Source organism: Fistularia commersonii, chromosome 3 (assembly GCF_037954325.1).
Source record: "Fistularia commersonii isolate RoL2024-O1a breed Wild chromosome 3, RoL_Fcom_v1.0, whole genome shotgun sequence".
NCBI classification, from domain to species: domain Eukaryota; kingdom Metazoa; phylum Chordata; class Actinopteri; order Syngnathiformes; family Fistulariidae; genus Fistularia; species Fistularia commersonii.
This window is the reverse complement of record NC_141286.1, coordinates 4550131-4572032: the sequence shown is the minus strand read 5'-3', so window position 1 is coordinate 4572032 and position 21902 is coordinate 4550131. Positions and strand designations below refer to the sequence as shown.

Genomic DNA, 21902 nt, shown 5'->3' with positions numbered 1-21902 from the left:
CATCCAATTTTGTTCTTTAGGATATTACAGATGATTGACTTACAAATGTTCTCTTGCTTGCCGAGATCTGTAACAGAAACGCGTCTCTATCATTTATCCTACTTGGAAGCAATAATAAAGGCTAATTTAATGCAAAAGCACTAAAAGTAAAACATATTAAGAGGAAAATGCAACAAAGAACAATGCTGAGTACTGCGCATCACTGCTGCTACGCGATATATACATATATATGTGTGTGTGTGTGTACGTGTGTGTGTGTGTATGAGAGAATTATAAAGGTCATACAGGTTCCCCCCTTAAAATTATCACAGCTTTCTAATTCCTTTTAGTGGGATCTGGCTGAACAGGATGAAGGTCAGTATCAATCTGTGAGCAGCTCACCATCCTGTCTGTTTTTTGTTGTTTTTTTTTTCCAGCATCTACCAGTAACTGACACTGTGTGTGATATGACTCACTGTAATGCACTGTTACTGAAAGCATCAGGAAACTCCCTCTTCGTAAATATATTAGCTTTGTTTGCCTGGTAACTGGTGAGCATAGAGACAGTGAGTAAAATGGAAAGTGAAAGCAAATACTGAAAGGGCAGCCGATGTTGTTTGAGATCTGTTTTATCCCTGCTGTTTTATTTGTGTGTGTGTGGTTTTTATGTTATATTATGTGGGAGTCTATAATTATAAAACAATGAAAACACAGAAACAAAAAAATTAACATGTACTGAATGATAAATATATAATTTAGTGAGTTTTTCTTCATATATATCGGGGGTATAGCTCAGTGGTAGAGCATTTGACTGCAGATCAAGAGGTCTCCGGTTCAAATCCGGGTGCCCCCTGTTTTAAACTATTTGCCTCCTTTATTCTAATAATGTTCTTTTAATTATGAAGTATTTTTTTAATTCTTAAAAATACATGCCTGTCGCATAAGCTAATGTCAAAGTCAGACAAATAATGTGATGAATTCAAAGCCAAAAAAACATGCTAGTTATCAGAATGAACCAATGGTTTTATTTAGTAGTATTTTGTTGTTATTAAACAGTACGCGCGCTTAGTACAAATGGTTGGTTTAGCAAAAGATGGAGTTTATTAAGTTATTTTACATACAGCACGTCTCCAAATGCATGTATACCTTACTATGCATAGTTGGCCATGTTTCATGGAAAATGTCATGACTATAAGAACATTCCTGGCACAGTTCTATCTTGACGTGAACTCATTGTAGTCTAAATCCATTGCATGTGTGTTCATGTAAATAATGAAAAACCTCACTCACTCACTCACTCACTCACACACACACACACACACACACACACACACACACACACACACACACACACACACACACACACACACACACACAGTCCGTTAGATCATAGAGTCACAAGAAATAACCCCTTCCTGGACACGACCCAATTAGACTAGATTATCTAGATTTTTCAGAGGATGCAGCCTTCTAACTTTTCTTTCTACTTCTGTTTCCCTCCAAACACAATTTTAAGAATGCAATTCTTTTGTTCAACATAAAAGAGGGCCTTTCGTCTTTTTCTTGTCTATTTTTGGATTTATCCAGTTTGTGTTGGTCATATACATGTGATCAGCTTTTCTTTCAACCTAGTTTTTTTTTTTGTTCTTATTCAGAATTGTAGCTGACAATAAAAGCTAAAATATAGAATGAAAAAAAAAAAAAAAGAAGTGTAACCTTTATTTTGACCCATGTTTACTCTGAAAAAACAACCAAAACTATTACAGGTCGGAGGTTGTTAATGTTGGTATTTTACCAGTAAAAGGAAATTGTGTCCATCGTGACAATAATGGCGTCTAGCATTTCTGAGTATTGAACCTTTGTATTGATCTTTCGACAGATTTATTTGTGTTTTAACTAAAACAATACCACACCTTAATGAGATAGTGATGATAAAGTGACATGATATGGTACACCGGTCATTCAAGACCTGTGACTTGATGAAAAATCGCAACACTGAATATTTGGATACTTTCTTTTGTCCCTACTTTTCAAGTCAGGCTAAATCTTTAATCCCTAATCAAGATGTTCATCAGTGTAACTTTGAGAAATAATACTTAAATAAATCTCATCTGTATGGTCTTTCCTTCCATATTCATTGACTATGATTATATCCATATGCAAATGTACAATTGCAATCAGTTTGTTAAACTTGCAATTTAATGTTTATTTGCAACTAGCTGCAATTAAACATGATCCATATGGTATTATAAATAAAACATTATGATGTAAAATCCCTTCAAGATACTATGTATGATTCAATTATTTCCTGATCAGATATACACAACTTTGCCTACTTAACCACAAAACATTTTTTCTATAAAACTACAGAAGTATCGTTTTTTCATTTTTATTATAAAGATAACATGTTTTGTGGTTAAATAAGCAAAGTTTTGTGTATCCAAGCAGAAAATGATTGAATCATATACAGTATAATTCTGTTTTTATCAGACGATGTGACATATTTCATCAAAATAATGCTTTGATTAAATGGTCAAAGAAAAATCTGTGTTTTAATCACTTTTTTTTTTTTTTTTCCCTCATGGACGCTTTGCTATAAAGGCTGAAAAACAACTTAACTAGGTGTTGCAAAACATTGTTTTCATAAATAAAACTAGTTTCATCAAGGGATATAGTGGTAACCGTTAAATAAACCAGCATTCGCTGTTGGAAAGCAGTTGGAAATGAGCTCGATTCTCCCATCCAGCTGCCCGGAGCTTTGTTTCCTTTGCTTGGGGGCTTTGGCAATTCCTGATATTTTGAATGAAAACAATGCTCTTGTTTTTCATGAGCTAGTGCATTGATGAACTTTAATGCATTTCTTGATGCCTATAGCGATACCAGAGGCTTCAAAACAGTAATCCCATTCTTCAGTGTAGTTTTTAAGCCAGCGGCTCTCAGTATCAACCACTGGTTGGTAGAAACAGTGCTTCTGGGCTTTGCTTGGATGTCTGTCTCACCAATGTAATGTAAATGACTGAATGGATTTCTCCAACATTTCTTTATACCACGGATGTTGAGTGGCTGATTTTACCAGTACACTGAAATGAGATGTATATACATATATATATATATGTGTGTTTGTGTGAAACTGCCCTTTTCTTTTCTTTTTTTTTTTTGGATCAAGGGAAAAATGTTCAAGGGAGCTGCTGTGCCACAATGTATAGGGAGAAATGTGTGTAAAGGTGTGTGTTTTGCTGATAACTGACCTACGATCAAGAATAGATCAACTGGGAAAGTAAGAAAACAGTTAATGGATGTAAAGATTAGCAAATATAGAAAAAATAACAACTAACAAAGATAACTGTTATGATGATTTTGACAGGATGTGTGAGTAGAGGTGACAGTGGATCAGGCCAAAAATGCAAAGGCAGAGATTCCTGTAAGATGTAATTACCGGCTTGTAGGCAAAGCAGAGCAGAGAGATGAAAAATACATCCTTTTTTTTTTTTTTGGTTTTCATCATTTTTAGAAAATAGATCTTTAAAAGAAAATGTACAAAACCCAGGTCAAACTGTCTCCATGTCCCAAAAACAAAAATTGCCAAGTCTTCGATATAAACAGCGAACATCTATACAGCAAGGGTAAACCCACCGGGCAAAATAAAACACCGGATGCAAAATGGGCCTTGGAAGTCTCTAATAACAGCAAAGAACAAGTAACAGCAAGGAGAAAAAAAACAGAATCTCCCCCAGACGCAGGACCAGACCAGGGGTCGGCGACCCGCAGCTCCGGAGCCGCATCTTTCATTTTTACACTGCGGCTCCGAGTGGCTTGGGAAAATAAATTATAAATATTTAATTGAAGTGTATTTCATTTGTGTTCATTCATTTTTTTTTTACTTTTAGTTCTAAGTCGGAAGATAATTGTGATCTTGAAATATTAAATACAGTTATATTTATTATTTTTCGCCACTCAAAATAACGTCACACTCGCGGAAGCCGGTATACCCGCCGGCCGGTAAAGTCCCGATTTGCAGATGCTGTGCGCAGAAGTTTAGGAGCGGAAGTCCCATGAACCAGGTAAAATAAATATTTATGAAGATATTTTGCAAATATTTATTTTGTATTGTTTACTGACGCAGTGATTTTTTTTCCCCAATCTATTCTTAAAATTCACGTCAAGGCTCCGCTAAACGCTCTGAAAGCCCAAAGCTCAAAATGAGTTCATTACATAGATAAAATTCAATTTTCTCCGTGATACTTTGTGAATTTCAGGAGCAACACACTACACACTTGTTTATACAAAGTATAAAGGTAATAAAAAGCAATATATACAGTGGTACCTTTACTTTAGACGTCAAAAAGTAATTGCGGCTCCCAGTGTTTTCTTTTCCGAGGAAACCGGATCCAAATGGCTCTTTGGGTGTTAAGGGTTGCCGACCCCTGGACTAGACTGTTATACATATAGGAGGCAACCAGCACTATTATCACACGAAAGGGGGAACCCATCACCAACAAAACTCAAATGACACAACCGACGGTGGCGGATCGTAAGGACATTTCATGATGTTTAATGAGCAAATTGATCAAGAATATCAAAAAGTAACTCAATACAAGAGTGCATTCAGAGATAGAAATAGAGGTCATCCCTCAAGACACTGCCAAGTTAGATCGGACCAAATGTGGCGGGAACCCAGTAAATGTTCCCTTGTTTCCCGACGGGCTCAGCGACAACCAGGGACTCCAACAGGCTACGTTGCTTTCCCCGGGTACGCAAGTTTGTGATTACTTAAAGCACAATCACATTGTCCGTCCATTGCGCTCTTTTCCTTGTCCAAACCAGTCGCAAGTGATACCCAAAGCGGCAAAGTTTGTTGGCAGCGCCCCGTTCTGCAGTCTTGCAGGTAAGTGCATAAATTTACCCGTCACATATATGTTCAACGATGCATGCATGTTGTGAATTGCATTCTTGAATAAGTCATGAATAAATAATGGACAAATAAATAACAAACAAATAGTGGGACTACTTACCACTTATACATGAATGCTGTTTTAATGCAATGGGTATTTTTAGATATTGTAGTTCTAAAATATTATTCAAGTCTTGTAAAAAAAAAATAAAAATAAGAAAAAACAACTGTGTTTCGCTCATGATGGTGATAATGATGGCAGTGATAAGTAAGTATCATTATTATTGGCCACTTGTAGCACACTTCAGTCCCTGTAATTCAAACATATGCAGCCCTTCAGCTACAATTAAATGCAACTATAAACCAGCATGATCAGTTTACTGAGGAGATATCAAAATGAATCTTAAGTATGATCAGCAAGATCTCCTTCCCAGCAGTGCAGCTGCTCTTGCATCTGCAACTACATCAGAAAGGCCTTTACCAGTGCAGGACATTTGAGACCATTGTGGTGGAGTGGCAAATACATTACTTCAGCAACAGCGACATTGCTGAACAAGCGAATAACGTCTTGTGATTAAGTCTCAGTTGCCATTGTGAAAAAAATGACTGTGGTGTTTCAACGGGAACAACTTATCTAGCTTTTTTTTTAAACAAGGAAGTGCAAAAAATATACAAGGCACCTGAGGCATATGATGCATATGTAACCCCATCGGGGGGAATCCTCAGTAATACCTACCGTTCTCTCACAAAGGGGATAAGCTCTGAATTTCCCATTTTTCTGCCTGTGGCAAAAATGCTCTACTTGTCTAACGGTTAACCATTTGATTCTGTATTTGATCACTTCTCGTCAACTACAGAGCTTGTCCAATATTCTAAAGCGACGTCAGTGTCGGCCACATACTGCCTGAGGCTTCGGTACATGTGTGATACCCCCTTTGAGCCGATCCAAATGTATCTTTTTTTTTCTTTAAAGCTCACAGTTTCCCCAGATTTCCTGTTTTTGATTCATTAAAAAGAAACTTTTGAATGATGAATTTATGTCATTTCCTTTTTTCCTTGAATAACTACCACATGCTTTGTCCATAAACATGTACGCATTAAGCTATTTTTTTTTCCAGATTTTTGATAGTGAGTTTAGAATCAACAGAGGCAAAACAATGATTTTTTTTTTTTTTTTTCTCAGAAACATCACCAGTATGCTCTCAGATAGATTCATGCATTGACAACCAATTTGCCAGAATCCAGTTTTGTCCTGAGAGAGGCATGATCAGTAAACTGTATATCCAACTTAATTTCAAAAGATGACATTGTCTTCCCTTGAAGAGGAATATCATGAGCAGATGCAGGCGCAGTGGATTTGCTGTATCTTAAAGAACAGGGATTTACCTCGGTTATCTTTTTAGTGCCCTAAGGTGGAACTTATTATGTTAGAAAGGACAAGCTCCCACCTTTTGGGACTGCAGCATGATTCAATCACAAATCCCTCCTCACATTTAAATAGACATACAGGATGTCTAGCAGATATATTGAATTCCTCAAACATAATGGTCTCTCAGTGCTTTTCCTCAAAGTTAGATAAACACCACCTGTTAAAATGTATCTCTTTAAATTCAACATATATTTGCTTATTTCTCTGTAAATGCCATCTGTACTGCTGATTAGGCGCTTTTAGTATGATCTCATACTCTTACCAAATTGCTTCTTCACCCAAAATAACATTTTCGACTAATTTGTGAATGTACCTCTTGCGTGTCGGTCACAAGAACACTCTGTGAAAGCAGTGACCATAACAGCTTACATCAGCACGGAGTGAAAAACAAAAACAAAAAACAAATTTTCTTTCTCTTTTACTGTCCTCTTCTTCAAACAACAAGAACAATTCTCACATTTCTGGTCATCACATCAAATGTTAAGACGATCCGGTAAAACGCACATCTCTATCAAGGCCCGTTTATATTTCAGCAATTTTTATTCAATGTTAAAACAAATTGAAATGTATCGAAATAAATGCAAAATAATTCAATTTCAAGCATTGCTGTAAGATCCCCCTGCTCACACACACACACACTCACAAAAAAAAAAAAAAAGGCTGAAAGTGTAAAAGTGCAAGATTTAGCAATTTAGTTGTTTTGTGCCTCGGCCATGTATGTATTGTTTTGATAATTTATTCGAATAAAAAGAGGCAAATAGTTTAAAACAGGGGGCACCCGGATTTGAACCGGAGACCTCTTGATCTGCAGTCAAATGCTCTACCACTGAGCTATACCCCCACATATTATATGAAAAATTAGATGACAATTTTAATATTAATAAACAGACACATGTCAATTTTAACAAATGTTTAATATGTTTGTTGTTTTCTGCTTTCAAAACTATCACATTATACGATTTAGAAAATACATAACAAAAGCACAGAGTAATGCAACATGCAATGTCCTTCTTTTGATACTTGCTTTCACTTTCCATTTGACTCGCCTCCTCTCAGAGCTCACCAGTTACTAAGCAAATGAAACATGAAACCTGTAACTAACTGGGTGATGATGAAAAGACAAAACAGTTAAGAAAGTTAGCTGTTCACACACACAGTCACACTTGTATATATATATATATATATGTGTTTTAAATATATTTGCCTGATTCGATATCCATACTTACAGTTATTTATTTTTTTGTAGAATTCGGATTTGGACTCTCTTTTCGGCTTAGTACAAATGGTTGGTTTAGCAAAACATTGAGTTTATTAAGTTATTTTACATGCAGCATGTCTCCAAATGCATAGTTTCCTTTCTGTGCATAGTTGGGCATGTTTTATGGAAAATGTGATGACTATAGGAACCTGACACAGTTCTATCTTGACATGAACTCATTGTACTCTGTATCCCTTGCGTGTGTGTTCATGTAAATAATGTAACCCCCCCCCCCCACACACACACACACACACTCACACATATATATATATATATGTTGAATCTCTCTAGTGTTAAAATGATTTTTCGGGGAACTGTTCTTTCCTAAAGCTCTGCTGTTCTTGTAGGGGCAGTGCAAACAGTAACATGAATAAAATGCATGATGATGTTCACAGGTTTTTTTACAGAAAGGCAATAAAGTCTTTTTTTTTGTGGGTTTGAGCTTAACAGACGTACAACATATTCATTCGTTTTCACCTCCTTTTTTTCGGAATAAGCCGATGCACTCTGAAGCCATGGCCTATTTTTTGCAGTATAACCGTATAATAAACTGAACCTTGTTAGATTCATGCCAGGGGAAAAAAAAATATGCTGTTGTGTGTTTGCCACAGTGGTTAGAGCTTTGGGCTCACAACATGAAAGACCCTGGTTCCTCCATGCTGGTTCTGGTTCAACAAGGGGTAAGTTCTGTGCAGAACCCACGTTCTCCTCACATGCAGCGGGTTAATTGGGAAAAAAATGCCCCAAATGAATGAGTGAGTAGTTGTCTGTCTATTTATGTGGCCCTGCGATTGACAGATAACCAGTTGAGGGTGGACCCGTCCTCTCGTCCCATGACAGCTGGGAAAGGCTCCAGCATCCCCCGTGACCCTGAGTGCGGGATAAGCGACAGGAGATGGATGGATATACACTATATGGACAAAAGGCCATATAGTGTATATATGCTCACCCATCCAAATAATTGGAATCAGGCGTTCTGGAAGAATGGTCAAAAAATTCCCATAATGGTCAAAAATTCCCATAAACGCACTTCTGAACCTTGTGCATAGCCGTCCCAGAAGAGTCCAAGCTGTAATTGCTGTCTGTGCGCCGCATTACCTGTGCTTTTGTTATGTGTGTTTCTGTATAACATTATGTGATAGTTTTGCAGTGGTAGAGCATTTGACCATTTAACCATTTACCCCCGTTAGCAGAATATACTATCTTAATAATACAAGGTCGAGGCAGACACCAAGTAAATTGCAAAATCGGTCAATTAGTCAAGTCAAACCATGATGTTGATTATCAGAATGAATTTGACTGAAAGATATTTTACTGTATTTATTTATATTTTTTGTCAATATCACTACAATATTTGCTCAATGGCATCAAATAGGCTAAAAGACACTTAGAGATAAGTATCACCATAATCAACCACAATACTAAAAACAAAGCAAAAATGCTAAAAAACACACCAGAAACCATGTTTTTGTTTTTTTTTTAAGAGCCAGCATTCAAGCAAGGATAATGCACTTCAAATGCTCAAGAGATTGTAACCTGTTGTTTACCATGTAAACTGTCAAAAGAGCCATAATACATATGTTGCAAACAGTTATGGAGGTGAGCTGTTCACTCACACACACACACACACACACATATGTTGAATCTCTCTGGTGTAAAAATGATTTGTCAGACAACTGTTCTTTCCTAAAACACTGTTGTTCCTGCAGGGGCGGTGCAAAAAAATCAGTAACATGAGTAAATTGCATAATTATGTTCACAGGTTGTTTCCATAAAAGCATTAAAGACTCACTCTGTAGATTGAACTTAACAGAGGTAATTCTTTGGAATAAGCCAATTCACTATAAAGCTATGGGCTATTTTCAAAATTAATTAATGATTTTATGTGCCTGTTTGAAATTGAATTAAAATATCAAAAATGTTGATTTAGCAGGAGGATAATTATCATTATTGCTGTGATGTTGCTGCTGTTGTGATGGTGTGTAGTGTAACAATATATTAAACTGAACCTTGTTAGATTCATGCCAGGGGAAAAAAGATGCCATTCTGTGTTTGTGTGAAATTGTATTCATATATTTATGTATGTATATATTATGTATATGTGTGTGCGTGTGTGTGTGTGTGTGTTGAAAGAGTTGTAATGTTGCCCACTTGCAACTCCAGCCTTGTCAGACCTAATTGCAAGTGCTGGATGATTCTTAGACATTGAGTCACTGAACGTACTCACAATCCTTTTCAGTGTTGTGACGGTGTGTGAAGGCTTTGGCCTGTTATTTCTAATAACATCAATATAACTGCTTCTGGCCTTCGCGTTCCTTTTAATTAATTTCATTTTCAAAACTAAAATTATTGCAGTCATCCAGAGTTCTGACTTCATTACAACACCTCCCAGCCATCACCCTTCTTCGGTAATGGTTCTGGACAAATACCTGACAAGTCCCACATCCATTTACATCCCCCGATTTTACTAAAACAGCATTAAGCCAGGACACTTTTATCTTTATGTAGTTTCACTTAGTGGTGATAAAACACATTAATATAGACTACTGGCAAAACTGCTTTCTGTAAGACAATCATGATACATATGGACTTTTTTCCTGCATTGATACGGTGCATTGATACTGTGATTAGAATTAAAATGCTTGCCATGCCACCTGTGTTTAATGAAATGCAATATTTCATATGTGACTCACAAATATAAGTACATATTCTGTTTTGTCTGTAAAATGTCTTACATATTTTTCAGTGTTTGCATAATTAAACTATATCAATGGCTGGAATGCAAAACCTTCTATCTGAAGAAAACACTTATTCAGGAAATGAAAAAAAAACTTTCATTTGATTATGGTATGGTCTTTGTTAAAGATATTCAAGAATATTCTACAGTTCACCGACTATATTTCTATGTTATAATTTAAAAATACGTAGCATGTACATTTACCACCGACAGTGCAAATAAGTGTTTTTTTCCTATTTGTTTCTGCTTCATTGTGCACATAGGAGTTTTGTCAGATGACATTTATGCCAGGGCAGGATTATCCTGCAGATATACTGAAAATGTGAAACCATACCATTTCTCACCAGCCGATGCAAAAACCCAAAATCGAAAAATTTGCAGATAGGAGGTTTTGCATTCCAGCCATCAATATGTCATATGATGATACCTGATTTCAAAATGTTTTGGCAAATTTGTACAGAAATACTCGTATGATGCCTTTTTTTCACTGATCTTTAAATTGCAATTTCTGCATGCGGAACCTGATGTGAATCTTTAATACACAAAACAGTAGTTTTAGTTCTTTGGTGTTTTTTTTTTTTTTTTTTTTTTTTTCTGGGTGGAGGTTTTTGTATCTCATCCATGAAACAATAATTGTAGAAATTGTCACACCCAGTTGTTGTCCTAATCACTTGGTTTCCCCCATTAGCTGGAGCCCCTGAGAGCTCACTCTGGGAAAAAAAAAAAAATTGCAGCTAATCCAGGCCAGAAGTCATTTCATGACTTCTTTACAAGTATAACTGCTACGCAACACCAGATGTGCAAGTAAGGCATTCGTGTTTCGTTCCGGTAAGTGTACTCAAGCTGTCTTGTTGCCTGTCAGTTTCCTCTGACTTTATTTCTCATAATTACTTAAGCTATTCATCTCATCTGTCATTTTTTTAGCCATCGAATCCATTACTCCAACATCTTAGCTGCTGGTCTGCCTGTTTGTTTGCATTAGGTCTCTGAAGGCGTATGCCCATTCCTTGGTTGCACAGTTACCCACTAGACTGAATGCATAATCAAGATCCCGGTTAAGAAAGTAGAGGGCCTGGGGTTTAACTGTGTTAATATTATTCCTCACGGCTAATTCGCTGCACACTTCAACCCCTCAGAAACCATTAATATTAAACACAGTTGGTAAGCTGTGTCTGCCACATTTTCTATTATAGCTAGGTTAATTTGCCTCAGTCAGTTTTTTTACGGCTGATGCTTTCGTGAAAAGGGGACATATGGATATGGACCGAACACTTTCATTTAAAAATCATAATTCATTCATGTGTACTAAAAATAATTATGATCTTTGACACTGGAGTGAGCAGGACTACAACTGGACTACACAAACACATGCAAAAATATATATATATATACAGAATAGAATAGGACACAATTCTGAATTTTAATGCTAATTTTAACTATACAGCTGATGTTCTTTTTTATCACAGTAATATGACAAGATTTTTTTTTTTAACTAACAAGGAAATATGGCTGTCATCGTTAATTCAAAGTTACACTCAGTTGTAAAGGACATCACTGGGTTCTGTTTCCCCAGCAATGATTGATGAGGGATAGGAATCAAATTCAATTCAATTTAATGAAGAAAAAAAAAAAAAAAAAAAAAAAAACACTGTTCCAATTTGTGTTGGTGTCACATAATTGCCACAAAATTACTTTGTGTGTTAAATTCTTCCTCTAAGAGATTTTGTTTTTTTTTCAGCTGCATAGCTCTGGATAATATTCCTTTTTTCAGTCTCTGACAATAATTGTTTGGTTTTTATTAGGGTGTCCTTAGGAGAAGACATCAACATTACATTTTTTTATGCTTCTGCTACTAAGTGATTGTGTTTTAATGCACACACACTATGTCTCCATGTAGAACCTGCATGTCTACGTGGAAATTTTGACAGGTGCCCAGGCATCTTTTTTAACATCTCCAAAGTTATAAAACATATTTTAGGTTGGTGCTGCAAGTGTTCTATGTATATACTGTAGATACAGGTTCAGTCAAATAAGAGCAGTACACCCCCATCCATGCTGCAGCGGATGCTATATTTGCTCAGGGGGATGTTCTCCATGGTAGTGCAACATTTCACAAGCTTTTTTTTTTTTTTTTGCATGTAGAAAATATAAAGCTAAATGTACTGTGACATTTGCTGCAGAGATTTTACTCACAAGGAATTTTTTTCAGAGCACTCGAAGAACTTTTGTCTTGTTGATCCTCTCTAAGTACAAAAGATCAGTTGCTGGTTTGCCTTGGGTCAAAATGTCGATTCATTTCGTCTTAACTTGGAGATAAAAGCATCGAGTCATGGTGTTCACCACATGACATGAGGAAGGAATAATGTCAGGGAATTAGCATTTGCCGGAGGACCACACCGGTTACCTCGACACAATAATAACCATTCACATTGTAATGTTTTATCTGTGATTATTTGCATCCTGTTACTGCTGCAGGTTCATGTGTATAACAAGCCTGAACACGGCAAGCTTATAGAAATACATTTTTGATTTAAATCAGTGATGTATTACTTTTATGCAGTTTTTGCTTGATTCAAGATTCAAAGTGTTTGTTGTCACATGTCCGGTGTGGAAATGCGTTTCACCGTACAATGAAATTCTCACTTTGCTGTCCGCAGTGCATTCGTCCGGTAGGCAATCACGGAGCAACTCCCAAAAAATGAAGCCACTCCCAAATTTATGCTCCTGCAAGGGGGCGCAGTGCCGGATCAGGTCATAAGCGACATAATAAGACATTACAAATAAGACATAACAACAGTACTCAAGACTTGCACACATGGGGGGGCGGAGGGTGTTGGGGTCCGAATAGCCAAAAGTCATCGCAGCACGTACACTGGAGGCCATGCGTGCTGCCCAAGGAGCGGAGGGCGGGAGCTAAGAAGGCGTTGAGTTGAGAGTGTGTGTGCATTTTGTTGTCTTTGAGCGCGTGTTTGTATGAGCCTGCGAACTTCACACTCCATTCAGTCTCTGATGATGAGGACAGGGCCGTTGCCATGGAGACGACTTCGGAGAGTTCTGATATGGAGACAAAGTTCGCAAGGTGGAGGGGAGTTGGTTCGGGGAGCATCTTATCTGCAAAACATCCAGGGGAGCGGAGAAGTACCAGAAGATGACGATTGTTTTGGATTCAGGCTGATACTGTTATATTCCGTCTGCCTTAAGTCTTTCTGGTTCTCCCGATGATCCAAATGTGCATATTCCATCAAAAATTTTGGGAGAAATCCGGAAACTGCTAGCTTCAAACCTGTTAATAATTCCAATTATGTAGGATGTCTGCAGCGTCCTCCACGGAAAGGATCGACAGGCACACGATCCTCCACCTCCCCACCAGTCCATCGTCTGTCCGGCTATACTAGATCCGCTGGGGCAAGAGGGCTCACTTTTACACTATCTTCTTGTCGGGAACATTTTGGTCAATTACGAGACCGGTCGAACAATTCCATTTTGGGTTTTGGACAAAATGCAAAGAAAGGCTCCGATAGTTCAGACAGAGAGAGCAGAAGTAAAAGAGCAGCAAGCTGGACAGAAAAAGACAGGGACGGAGAGAGAGAAGGGAAACCAGATGTTTAGATGGAACCATAACACCTGACCACCTACCATGTAAACAAAATAAGTTTGGACAAGAAAATCTTCTGGTCACAATGTAGCAAACTCAAATCAACTGAACTGTTAAACTGCAAATCACTGACGGGCCCTTGTTCTTTTTTTGCATGATGTGAAAAGTTTGTTTATCCGTCAGAATATATATATTGAATGAATTTTTGTGACGGCTTGTACACGTTAATAGGTTTCTTGAAACCGTTACCTGCCGTGCAGTCTAACCAGCGGATATCTGTTCGATAAATAATTTCCCTTTCAAATGGGCATTTGACATCAAACAGAAATGTTTATCAAGCTGGTATTCTACCTTTTTTCCTTGACAGAACTGACACACTTTTGAGAACAGAAACACAATGTACCATTGAGGATACAAATTTATCCCTGAGAAAAGTTTCTGATTCTCTGCTGGGTCATTGATAAATACTCTAGTTTTTGTTCGGAACTGATTTCTCAAGTGCAGATCAACATCAAGGCAGAAGCTTTGTCACATTTTGAAAATGCGAATAACAACTAGAATAAGGCTTAACTGAACTGTTCAAAAATAACTGCTCAAATTTGAGATGAACGTAGCTGATGGGAAAGTAAAATTCAAAATGTGACATTAATGAAAAGAAACTGAAAATGATCTCTGTATAACAGGTTTGATAGAGAAGAATGATTTTTTTTTTCAGAATTTATATTTTGAACGTGGCATTTCAGAATGAGCAAGTTATAAATAGTGGTTAAGCCAGAGGGAAACAAAAGATAGAAGGCAGGTTCATATTATCTGCAAGCTTGCATACGGTCCAAGTAGCCCATAAGTGTTAAAATTAAAAGGCCTCTCAAACTGCATTAAAGAGGGCTCAAAATTCTCTTTTTCTATTTTTGTATCTCTTTTCCCATTAATGTTATTCTCGTTTCTTGGTCTGCCATGTTCCATTGCTCCGCCTTCTTACCTATCTGCGACTCTTTCAAGAAACAGTCTTTCTCCCTTGGTCTCATACACAATCATTTGCAGTAACGTTCAGATTTACGGCTTTATTCAAAAGCTGAATTATTAAGTGAGACAATTTTAAGAAGGTCTGCTCAGCACAGCTATGAAAACAGCAATCTCCATTTCAACTGCAAGCGTGAGAGAGGATGCGAGCGGCTGAGCCAGAAAAGGAAAAGACGATAGAAGAGAAATTAGGGCAATGATTTGAAATTCCATTTATGAATAAGAAAGAAACTTTAGAAAGTTGTTCACAGACTTAAACATTTTAAGTGTGTGTGTTTTTGGCTCTGCACTGTTTCCGAGCACACCATTTACATCCGTATGTGTTTGGCTGCATAAGGTGTTTGTGGCTCATAGTGTTTGCATGTGCTTGTGCGTCAATGTAAGTCTTCTAAAAATGAATCTCTATTTATGATATAACCGGCAAAAGCGTGTCACAGCACAACGCAACTACTTCTTTTTCTTTTAACGTGACATTTTGATTTATATGTGTCGGTCAATAACTATATCTATTTCTGTTTTCAATTCAAACTGCATTTTGAATTTTGTCAGCATCAGGAAATTGGATGTCAGTATATCCAATTTTCTTGTATTTTGGTAAATCTCAAACATGGGAATCAAAGCGCATCAAAGATCTTCATCTAAGCTTTAGTATTTTAAGTTATTTGGGTAGCAGGTATAGAATATATTCCGATGATGTCCTACTTTCAGTTATAAATCAAGCTAGTTACTTCACACACCAATAGGCTGCTCATAAATACTAGATGAAAGGGAAGTTTGAATTAGAAGTCAGAGTATTTTAGCACTGGAGCGATTTAGTGATTGGTTTGTGTCTCAGTGATGAATCTTATGTTTTTTTCATTTTGATTCAAATGATCAAATATGTACCACCAGGGGATCCAACGGTCGGGGTGCTCATCATTTCAGCTGTATAGAGGTGTTGCGCTATCATTTTTTTCGGAATAGAATAGAATTAAATCTGCCTCAGAGATCCTTCTTCCTTCCAAAAGTAGACAAAAAAATGAAAAACTCTCCAAAAGTAATTGTGAATTTTTCTCAGATTTGCCACAGAAACGGCTACTACTCTACTAATAATTTGTTATTTTAGCAGCTAAGCTCCTGAATACAAGGTCGTGCTTTCCTTGATGATGGCAATTAGCAGAGTGCCAGGTAGAATTTTCCTCCATTTGACTAATGTAGTGGACCTTTAAGATCTCGAAAAGACACCCAGCTAAATGGTTCCCGGCTAATCATGGAAGGCACTCACCAGTAGAATAAAAACATTTTTTCTTTGCGCCAAAGAAGAAGCCACCAAACCATCTCTGTTTCGTGCACTTGGAGGTACAGTGATTCTATTTCTGAGACACAGATTAAGTAATTGATGACAACTTCCTTAATATAATGGTTTAAAGAGCTAATTTTGAGTGCAAAAGAAATAAAGCAAAACCAGTAGAGTCATCAGTCAAGCAACTCCACACATTGAACTGCAGCAGCTGATATTGCAAAAACAGAAACAAATGCATTCATAAATATAAAAAGCATCTAGAAACAAATAAGCAATACAAAAACAATGAGGTGCGATAACAGAGAGACAACAGAGTGACATATGACCTATTCGCAAACAGGGCAAAGTTAAGTACAAATGCTTGATTTCTCAAAGACATCTTTAAGGCAAGACTACAAATAGAAGGTGAGGCTAAGCTGACTTGTTGCTGTAAACCCAAAAGCTTAGGTTCACATGGTGGGTAAATGAAATGAAAGGTCATTCTCAACAGAACTATTTCATAAGCTGACATGTGGTTGAGGCCTCTGGCAAAGACATCGCCTCACCAGGAGTAAATACAACACCCTCAACTTGGCAGTTGCCAAAGCTTGCACCTGTGGTCCGAGCCAGAGAAGAGCCGTAAACTCAACACCTTCAACAGCCAAAGTGTTCAGCACTTGATTTCTGGGTGAAAGCCAGAACTGAAGCAGGGCCGACAAAGACGGTACATTTACGCGTCATCTTTGTAAAGTTGCATAAAAAATGTAGACACTCAGGATACAGGCAAAAACCCGCAAAAGCACACTTTTTTTTTTGGATCCAGTTTGTTTGTATAACAAGGAAAGACCTAAGGAGCAACCCAAGGATATGGCAGCAGTGCACGAAAAAGACTTTCCTAACAAGAAGTCTGTAAAGGTTCCCATATACTCATTATTTCAGATATTATTTCTTGAAGACTTTTCACAACTCATCTGAGGCACGTCTTGAGTTCTAATTGACAGTGTGACTTTAGGGTACACCAGGGGTGGGCAAACTTTTTGGCTCAAGGGACGCATTGACTTTTAAAATTTGACAGACGGGCCGGGTCGGCACAAGATACAATACATATTAAAAAAAAACAAACAAAAAAAAAACGCATTTGTAAACAGTACATATCAGACTCGTCTGACATTTGCTTTGAAAATAAAACCAGCTTGGTTTTGAAGGCTCTGACGTTTGCTTGCATTTCAAAACACAAATCAGTTTTTCCCCAGTTGCTTCACGTCCAGCTCATTCATGTGTGTCAGTATGACCACAGTAAAGGCTAAATCACAAAGCCAATCTGTGTCATTCAGCTCAGGAAAATTCTCAAGAGTTCTCAAGAAAGTAGGTCCAAAATGAAATAATCTCCTGTTTGAGCTCCCATATTAATTTATCCAATCATTCAATCATGCACATCAAGCATGAAATTCTTTACCGATCTTTGGTGGGCCGGATTAAAAAGACCAACGGGCCGGATGTGGCCCGCGGGCCATAGTTTGCCCAAAACTGGGGTTACACCGTCTAACCATTAGTGGACCTCAATCTGCAAGCTTCTCATGAGAGTATTGGTACATTCTCACCGACTGGCATCACGTTCCGGTCTGACTCACCAAACTATAACCATGACGAAAGTGACCGTTGCATTGATAAGTACCCTTTCCAACGGAATAATAACACAGAAAATAAAGTACACAGACCTGGCAGCTGTATGCTTTGGAGAGATTTCACCTCCCTGGTGGAAAAGGAGAACACTAGGTCATTCGCCTAGAAGCTCTTGAGGTCCCTTGGAATCACAAACTCCAAGCAGCTGACCGCTGTATGAACCTGAAAAAGAATTAAGAAACAAGGTTTCTTTTTATATTTTTTGGCCCAGGCCAAAAAATACTTAGGATACACAATGACTCGGACACAGTAACTCTGACACAGTGTAAGGAAAATATGCATAAACGGGAGGATTTCTAACTATTCCGCAACTCAGGTGTTTTGGCATTAAAAAGTAAAACATCCGCGTCGGTTAATTCTTGTCAAAATCTTCTTGTCTTGGCTACTGCACTTGAATTTCTTGGCTTTATATATATAAGTGGACTGGGAGCAAATGCCCAGATTGAAATTTGAGAGCAGAATAGCATTATTGGTGGTTTTGTGTGTTACGTCGAAAATTATATTAAAAGAGCCGGTTGGTTAATTTCATATAGAGAATAAAAATTTCGAGTTATTAGGGCTTTGGAGGCACTTGTTTGTGTGTAACATCAATCAAAAGCGATCAGTACACTGGTATATTAAGTGATTTTGCCATAAGTATGTAAATAAGGATATCATTGTGCAGAAAATTGCATCTTGTATTTGCAAGTGTATTTGCAGTCCCTATGTCCTCTATTGTAAGTCACTTTGGATAAAAGCGTCGGCCAAATGCAATGTAATGTAATGAAATTGGACCCAGCTGATTGTTACATTTAACAAGAGCGTTTTGCACTTGCTACTTACTTTTGCACTTCTTACTGCACTGTTGCAACTGCATGTATTCCTGTTTGGAGCAGGTGGCCGCTTTTGCACATGTTTATACTGTTTATATGAATTGTCAACATATTGTTCAGGTTCAACTTGTTAAACAAGTCCAACCTGTTAATATATATTGTGAGCACCATTTATTGTTTATTTTTAGTCTTCTATTTTTGATAACTTTTCTTGCACTGTACACTTTATGCTGTGAGTGGTTGAAATTTCCCCACGATGAGATGCTTAAAGGAATATTCTTTTCTATTCTATAATGGCTACACCAGATGAGTGCATTGCTTTTGCAAATGCAAATTTTAAAATTCTGTTGCAATGTCCCAATGGGATGCTTGAAAGTATCACAGGTTGCATGTGGGAAATGTTAATGCATCAAACAACAATAACAAATATATCATGACTCAAAATATTTGTAACATCTTCAGGTTTATTCATATAAAGCCAAAATGAAACATTACTTAAATTACCAAGAGCATGATTGATAGCAGTCACTCACTTTATACTAAGAATATTTCTCCTTGGATGTCAAAAAAGTAAGCTCTGCTGTGAGTACAGTAGATCACTGATAATATATATATATATATATATATATATATATATATATATATATATATATATATATATATATATATATATGCTGTGCTGAATAAACACAACCCAGATATATTTCAATGCTTGGTTTAAAATGGGATGCTTTTGATCAGATGATTTTCAGTCCCGGGTTTATTGTAACCCCGCCTTTCTTGCACCATGCGGGTATAAATTTGACAGAGGGATTTGAAAGAGTTTTTGTGTGAAAAGAGGAATGTCTTATATTGCTGGAAGATTTCACATGTTAAAAAAGCTTTGTTCAAGTTAGAAAAGATCACACAGCATCAGCACATGTCTCAATGTTATCTAAATAACGTAGATTATTTGGCTCATGTTTATTTATTTAATGATTTTTTTTTTTATAGCAATTAATGTCCATCTGCACCCTCCACTCATGGCATTATTTCCCTTTTCATCAACTGAAGCTGAGCTTTTTTTTTTTCCATCCATGATAATGTGTGTGTGTGTGTGTGTGTGTGTGTGTGTGTGTGGTGGGGGTGTGCGCTTTGCCGTTGTTATCACTGGCAGCTTTATGAGCATACAAGAGGTAAATTGGGATGGATTATTTAATGTCTCATTACCTTATAACCTACTTTCAGTAACCCATTTCTCATATAATCTGCTTATAAATACATCAGATAAGGAATGGAATTGGTCTTGCCAAGCCGACAAGTTATTTAGCTCCTTTGTGCAACATTGTGTAGGAAATTTGATATCCATTTCCTGGGTGTCACTGAAAATTCTCACGTGTTACGAGTCTTTCTGCAGATGCTGTATCAGGTTTTCAAAAGGAGAGAGTTTTGACTTGATTCTACCATTTTATTGCTTTTAACTCTTTGCGATTCTGTTATTTGCTTCCACATAATCAAAAGACAGGAGGCCTTAGTTTACTGCTGCTCCTCAGTAAACAGAGCAAAGCTCCGAATGTGATGACGGGATACATTTTTTCTTTTATATTTTTTGCACCAAACACACTCATCTATTCAGCTTGCGATGGAGGTAAAAATGACAAGTTTGGCTCTGTAAAAAAAATTAAAGCCCTTTATTTATGTCCCATTCCATTCAGTGCCACATTAGCAAAATTCGACCACTGGATTTAACCCAACGAGGATGAAGAACGAGCGGCAGCAGCCACTTAGCAGCGCATGGGGAGCAGTCAGGGGTTCAATGTGTTGCTCAACAACACTTCGACAGGCTAGGAGGGGCTACGTAGCGCCCTTAAATATATTATATGTGATAATTATATATTAATATAACCTATCCCTAATATATCACTCATATATAATTTTTTGTTCAATTTGTTACACCAAGTCCAGTCAGACTCAGATTGCTACTCATTCATCGCCTCAAGGGATTTAAAAAAAAACAAAAAAAACATATATATATATATCAATACATATCCAGGGAACCGAACACTGAACAAAAAAATACATATATCTAAAACAAACAATTGAACTTACAAATATACTGTGAAAGACCAAAGTTACGACATAACAGAAATCTCTAACAATGGGAAATACTAAACAGAAGATGACAAAAAAAAAAAATATATATATATATATATATATATATAGAACATAGAGCATTGAACTAGAAGCCTGAAACTTTGAACTAAAATAAAAGGGCAGGTAAAGAGCTGCTCTGGTAGAGAAGTAAACAATAATGTCTCATTAGGGATGGTTCAACTATCAAGACAATAGATATTTCAAAATAAAAAAAAAAAAACAGAGGTGAAGTTTATGACAATGTAACATTTTCTTCTTATTGAACTCATGTTTCCTAATGATTTGGGAGCTCAGTGCACTCGCATGGCTTCTCAGAGCAACGATATTGCTCTGTGTTGACAAGACACCACATTGTCGATGTGGGCGTTTTTTGTTGCTTTCCAAAGGCAGGAACGAGTGCGAATAAGTCAAATAACTTCTTTGTTTTGAATCATTACAACACATTTGCTGGCTAGGATGGTGGTTTCACCATTATTTTACTAGCCTGTATTCAACCTGGTAAAAAAGCAACAACAATGAGATCATGATCTCTTTAACAAGGCTGACTTGGCAGCAGCAAAAGTCCTAAGAACGTTCTGAACGGAAGTGACGGTACAATTTAAGATCACAACATTAACAGTGAAACGTGCGGTGATGATAACTCGACAATTAAACAACACTTTAAGAATTTGAAAACACAGGCCCAGTCCAAAGATCTCACGCTGGCTGTCCCTTAGGATAGAGCGGAAAACTCCAAGAGAAAAACCCTCAGACAGTTTCAAATCAGCCGTGTATTCCACGCTCAAGAGGCAGCAAAACTGAAAGCTCTTTTTCCCCAATTCCATTCTTACCGACAGACAAAACAAATGCGGAACAAGAACACAAGGCACAGCGGCTGCTTGTTCTCTGCAACATAGACCACAGATAAGCGCACTCAGGGAAGGCAAATTCGATCTTGTATACAATCCTGAGTGGTGGATGAGACGGTGACAAATCTCAGTGGCAAATGAAAAATAGTGTCCAAGGACTTGAGACATTTGAATGACTCACTTAAATGAAATACGTGCCCATAGTCAAAAATGGACAGGAAGGTTGCGGTCACTAATTTCTTTCTGATCCTGAGAG

The 21902-nt window shown here is 37.2% G+C and overlaps 2 non-coding genes across 2 annotated transcripts; one reads left to right on the top strand and one right to left on the bottom strand.

Moving 5' to 3' along the window:
* Positions 1–760: 760 nt before the first annotated feature.
* trnac-gca (transfer RNA cysteine (anticodon GCA)) lies at positions 761–832 on the top strand. Its single transcript has one exon. It is a non-coding gene; the product is annotated as a tRNA-Cys (tRNA).
* Positions 833–7068: 6236 nt separating this feature from the next.
* Positions 7069–7140, bottom strand: trnac-gca (transfer RNA cysteine (anticodon GCA)). The gene has a single exon. It is a non-coding gene; the product is annotated as a tRNA-Cys (tRNA).
* Between the last annotated feature and the right edge of the window lie 14762 nt (positions 7141–21902).